At 37.2% G+C, this 6,560-nt stretch overlaps 1 pseudogene; it reads right to left on the bottom strand.

Moving 5' to 3' along the window:
- Positions 1 to 9: 9 nt before the first annotated feature.
- LOC129405047 (UDP-glucuronosyltransferase 2B31-like) lies at positions 10 to 5,786 on the bottom strand (annotated as a pseudogene).
- Positions 5,787 to 6,560: the final 774 nt, after the last annotated feature.

The raw sequence follows: 6,560 nt of genomic DNA on the forward strand, positions 1-6,560 counted from the left end.
TCGCTTTGCTTATATTCTTGTCTGAGCAATAAATCAACAAGGAAGTTAATGTATAACTAATTTCGAAAGCAAGTACATAATTTTCTCAACCAGCACATTTCAAGTGAATAGAAAATTCAAAGTCGAGGTGACCTGGTTTGTGAGTAAATGTATTCAATATCTCTGAAGATTATAAAGAAATGAAGAAATGACCTAGTGTGCAATGTACTAACATTACATAATATTTTTGTGAGACTGTTAAAGGTAATGGTAGTGAGATGACACTGTACCATTTCAAGACACATTAATTTGTGCTGAAAGTAGACTAGAGACTCAACACAATGGCCACTCAACACCCCTATTGCAAACCACAACACCCAATTGGAAAGAGAACAAAAGGGAACACCCTACCACAGAGCCAGGTGGTGTGTGGGGAGATGAGATTCGGGGTTGGGAGGGATACTGGGCTATTGGTGGTGGGGAATGGGCACTGGTGGGGGGATGGGTTCTCAAACATTGTATGAAGAAACATAAGCACAAAAATGTGTAAATTTGTAACTGTACCTCACAGTGATTCACTAATTAATAAATAAGTAAATTTTAAAAACGATACATTAATTCAAGCAAAAGCTGTTTTCTACTTCAATCAGAATATCTGAAAAGTGATGCTTTGAGAACTTGTTTGCTTTGTTTTTATAAACACTGTAGAGGTGCCATGAGATATTGCAGTAGACAAGTGACTGGTCTTGCAAGAAACTGACTCGGGTTTGTTTCTTGGCACTACATCTAGTTGGCCAGGTGTTCTCTGGGGTTTTGTGTTTGTTCTTGTTTTGGGATGCACCTGAAGTTCTAAGGGGCCACTCCTAGATTGGCACTGAAAAGTTACTTTTGTCAATGCTAGGTGGACCAGAGGAGATGCTGTGGCTAGAACTCGGGTTGACTGCAAGAAAATCATATGTCCAATTTCACTGTATTATTCCTTTGGCTCTGGTTAACCTCAGGTACGATATAAGTCCCAGGACAAATCCATAAGAGTTCCCCGAACAACACAGTTTTCTTTTAACATGCCCCCTCCAAATTTGAGATATAAAAAGGTCAAAGTGCACAGAAAAATATTGCACATCAGATCTTATTATAAATGAAATGCAAGTTAAAGACTATGAAATCTCATCTCCCAATTAAGAACAGGCCTTTATGAGTAGTTTATATCAAAAGGACAGAGGAAAGAGATGTGGGCAATAGGAGCACATCTACTTTATTAATATGAATTGGACCTAAAGGGGTGAAAACTATGAAAGGTATAAATATTTCTAAATCACAGGATTCCACAGCTATGTATGCAATCAAAGTTTGCCAAGGACTGCTTTGGTATGTACACAAATATGTTTATTGTAATACTATTTACCTTACAAAAACCTGGAAGCAGCCAGGAGCCAACACAGAGTAGATGAAGAAGTTGTGGAGGCAGGGTCTTGATGGGAGAGAGGCTGTGAAGTGAGACTGTTTCTAATCCCTCAAATGAGAAAATCCCAACTGGGAAGAGAGTTTTGTCCGTTTCCTTGACCAAAGCCAGCTGGAGAGAGTGCTCAGCATCTCTGAGAGTGGAATGTCACTGAAAGGCAGCCAGGTCACAGCTCAGTCACACATTCCCAGGAGGCAGAGGGTAATTCGGATTCTTTAAGCCCCAGAGCTTTCTGGAACAAGGCTATAAGCCTCCTGATTTGACACACTCTGTCAAAGTCTGGGATTTATCCTTGACTGTCTTGCAAGTAGCAGAATATTTCAGTCCCCATCTCAAGTCGTGGGTACATAGTGGCTGGCTTTATCACTTCAGTGTAAAACCCCCAAAGGACTCTCTCCCCTCTGTATGGCTGCCATGTCAACTAGTACCACCTGAAGACACAAGTCTTTACTCTGGGTCGAGTGAGGAGAAAACAGCAGAGAAGCAGAGTGAGAATTACCAATTGTGGCTTCCCTGTACACATGAGAACACATATTGCAGATGAAAGAAACCAGACAGCAGGCAAGGTGTCTGTCATCCCCCAGCTCAGCTGAGTTTGACTCCTGGTTTCATTGAGGATCCTCAAATTTCTGCCAGAGCACAGGTTCAGTAACAACTCTTGAACAGAAGTGGTTTGCCCCCATGATAAAACAACACCCTGAATAAAAACATGTTCTTCAATGTTCATAAAATTCCTATGTGGATGCATTCAAATGATGAATGATGGATAAAGTCCGTATGAGTATAATGCACCAATCTTGTTTTTTCAGCTAAAAGGCCATTTCTAGAAAAATAAAAGACCTAGTTATCTGAAACAAGCTAAGATCAGAAGATTATGTTTTATAAAATTGTGTTATCAGAAATTATCATAATAAGGTAATAGCTTATGCGTGTCCTTGCTGTCTGCTCCCCTAAATGTCTGAATGCACGTACCACTGAGAGACTCTTACATTTTCAAGGTCAAAAGTCCACCACCCATGATGTTCAGAATAAGCTTACAAATCCATGATGTGTGTGTTAGGTAATTAGAAGAGAAGAGAGAAGGATCATGCAGTATTTCACTAAGGTCATCAGGATATATGCTTTAAGGCTATTAGAATTTTATATTTAAGCTCTTATTTTAAGGTAATAACATCTTGAATGCAATCTCAGTTTTATGTTGCTGCTAATCCAAAGTAGACCAATCTTAAAATTTATAAATTTTTTTAATGGATACTGATTTTAAATTATATCTTAACAGAATGTTTTTATAGCTGGAATGATAGGACAGCGGGTAGGGCATGTATTTTGCATGTGGCTGACCAGGTTCAATTCCCGGCATCCCATATGGTTCCCTGAGCACCACCAGGAGAAATTCCTGAGTGCAGAGTCAGGAGTAAACCTGAAGCATCATGGGGTGTGAGTCAAATAGTGAAGAAAAAAAATAATTGGTTTTATTTCAGACCATATTATGTTTTTTCTTTCCATCACAACTCATCTCATCCTTTGCATTCAAAAGTCATCTTCTTGCCATGATATATGATGGGCATTTTTTAAACATAGAAAAATTATAAGACTTTTCTATTACAACATGATTAAAATCTTTATATAAAAATCTATATATCTATATTTTTATCTATTTACCTCTATGTCCAGTAACTTAACCCTTGTATTGTCTTGTGTTCCATAAGATGTTAAAAGCCATGTTCTATAGGCTTGTTTTGAGGGTTGCTAAAGACTTCTTCCATGGCTGAAAATAGCCACTCAAAGGGTAATAGTGTGTGTAAAATCCTAGGGACTCAAATAAAGGGTTTTTTGAATAGGAAAGGGCAAATAAAGTTGATATTTTGTTTCAAATAATTTTGTTGTAGACTTATTTTTAACCGTGGCATAATTGATACGCTAAGATTAGTAACAACAAGTCTCACAAGGGAGACATTACTGGTGCCCTCTTGAGCAAATGACATTACTGGTGCCTGCTTAAGAAAATAGATGAACAAGGGAAGACACTGCTGCAGCGCTGACTTATTTCTTTAAAATAAACTTTCCTTTTTGCTTGATTTCTGTTTTGTTTTGTTTTTTTTTTTGTTTTTGGGTCACACCTGCAATGCTCAGGGGTTACTCCTGCTTTGCACTCAGGAATTACTCCTCGAAGTGCTCGAGGGACAATATGGTATGCTGGGAATTGAACCCATGCCAGCAGCGTGCAAGGCAAATGCCATACCCACTGTGCTATCACTCCAGCCCCTTTGCTTGATTTCTGAAGATGAAATTTAAAGTAAAAAGAAAAAACAGGACCAGGCTTACTTTGGGCAGGGGCTTGGCAGGCTTGCAGTGCAGTCCTCCAACAAACTCAAAATTTGGTAAGATTGGGTGAGGAAACTGAAAATCCCAGTATGTTCTAATGAGCCAGAAATCAGCTTTCCCCCTTAGCTCAGATAACGTAGAGGGTCTTCCTGAAAGATAACAAAACAAAACAACAACAACAAAAAAACACAAAATAAGTCATAAATGTAAAGGTAATGAAAAAAAGGAATGTGAATATCCCAAGAAATTTTCTGCCATGATCTTTCTACAACGGAGTCAAAGGTGCAATATCACTTGTGGTTTGTTGATGCAAATTATCTAGATACATTTAAGTTTTAATTTCATGTCAACTACCATAAAATGTATTGTAGATTATAGTTGCTTGTGATGCAACTGTAATCTATTCATAGAATTTAAATGTTCGAAGCATGTTGTCATATCTTTTAATATAAGATAAAATAGAAAAAAATTAAAAAAAATAATCAATAAATCTCCTTTTAAAATTGTTTATGAATCAGAATCAGGAACAGAGTTATAGGATAGGCACTTGTCTTGAATATAGACAACCAGTTTCTATTCATGCAGCCCCATATGGTCCCCGAGCACTTCAGAGTAATTCCTTAGTACAGACCCAGGAGTATCCTCTTGGCACTGCTCTGCATCAGAAGCAAGAAATCGAGTGTACTGTTTATGGCACTCAAAAGAGCATGTCCTGCAGTGGTGAACTAACAAAAACCAGGACAAAATGGACCATGCATTCTTTTAGGAGTTGGTGATCTTTATTTCTCTCTCCAAATTGAGAGAGCCCTCTAAATTATATGGGGAAGTTTTACCCAGGTCCAGGAGTGAGACTCTGGTTCTTTCCATGAATGCACTCTGCAGCTTTGCTTTTCCTTTGCATCTAAATGAAATAATTTTATTGTTGAAGTAAGTTTATAATTTTTCTTGAAGCTTATATGTCTCTATTCAACATCCCCAAGAGTCTCAAGTGTCTAAATTAAACGGCATCCAGCAAACAAATAATAACGTACATTTATATATTTTGACATGTACAATTATTAATCTTGTTTCGTATCACTCTGTGGAATGTGCTAGAAACTATGGGACATAATGCTCTAACATTCACACTAAATTTGAAATCTTTCCATAATAATTTGTGCATGACAGACATTTTATATGATATTACATTAGTATATAAAATCTAAATCTTTATGCATTTAGAATAGAAATGCATAATAAATCATCAAAACTTTCCCAGGTTTTATTCTATTTTAGAAATCTTATTAAGTGAAATCTGACTTACCTAGTACTTCACTGCAAAATTTATCCCATTTCTTTTCATTTAACTTGTGGCTCCAAAAGTCAAAATATAGCACATAAATCATATTTTTCACTCTCTCCATGAATGTCAGTTTGTCACTTAATTCTGACAAAACAACAGGCACATAGGAAGGTGGGAGTGGGAGTCCTCCAGCATACTTTTCAATTGTAGAGCCAAAGGAGAAACGGAGACTGTACACTAAAGGGGCTTTCAGTACTTCAGCTAGAAGCTCACCACAGGGTCCAACAGCATCTGCCAAAACGACATCAAATCTTGATTCCTGTAGCTTTTTCATCAGTTTCTTGTTGAAAACTACATCTTTACAAAGCTGTTGAAAACTATCAAAATATTCCCAAAGCGCATCTTGAATTTTTGAAAAATATGTAAAAAGTGATTGTTTTGGCATATCATCTGTCCATGAATTAGTGAGTTTATTGAAAATACCCTCAAAATACTCCTGAGATATAGATGTTGGGTAGACCTCAAATTTAATAGTGGATGTTTTGTTGGGATCTAGAAGAATGGAAGCTGAAGATGTCAGAACAATCACCTCAGGCCTCTTTGGATAAGTTCTTCAAGGATCGTCTTTATGTTGATCCAGTGGCTCTATTCCGAGGGCCACACCAGCACTTTTCCACAACTCCCACAACCGAAGTAATAACCGAGCTCTAGCAGGAGAAGAGTTGATATCCATTTCATAGACATTATGTCAGAAAGTGAGCTTTTTGGAAAACTACTTTTTCCTGTCACTTTGCTTATATTCTATTCTGAACAATAAATCAATAAGGAAGATAATATTTAACTTATTTCCAAAGCAAGTACATAATTTCTTCAATCAGCACATTTCAAGTGAATAGAAACTTTAAAGTCTAGATAACCTGGTTTGTGAGTAAATGTATTCAATATTTCTGAGGATTATGAAGAGATGAAGAAATGAAGAAATGACCTGGTGTGCAATTTATCATTACATGATATTTTTGTAAGTGTAATGGTAGTGAGATGACACTGTATCATTTCACGACACATTATTTCAAGCAAAAGCTGTTTTCTACTTTCAATTAAAATGTTTGAAAAGTGGTGCTTTGAGAATTTGTTCGCTTTGTTTTCATGAGCCCTGTAGAGTAGCTCTGAGATATTGTAGTAGGTAAGTGACATGTCTTGCAAGAAGCTAACCCGTGTTTGTTTCTTGGCACTACATGTGGTTGGCCAGGTATACTCTGGGATTTTGTGTTTGTTTTTATTTGGGATACACCTGAATTCTAAGGGGTCACTCCTAGATTGGCACTGAAAAGTTACTTTTGTCAGTTCTAGGAGGATCAGAGGGGATGCTGTGGATTGAACTTGGGTTGACTGCAAGCCAAGTGTCTGTGTGACTTCACTATATTATTCGTTTGGCTCTTATTCAGCTCAGGTACAATATGAATCTCAGGCCAACTCCATAAAAGTTCCTTGAACAATACAGTTTTCTTTCAA

This window comes from Sorex araneus, chromosome 5 (assembly GCF_027595985.1).
Source record: "Sorex araneus isolate mSorAra2 chromosome 5, mSorAra2.pri, whole genome shotgun sequence".
In the NCBI taxonomy this organism is placed as follows: Eukaryota; Metazoa; Chordata; class Mammalia; order Eulipotyphla; family Soricidae; genus Sorex; species Sorex araneus.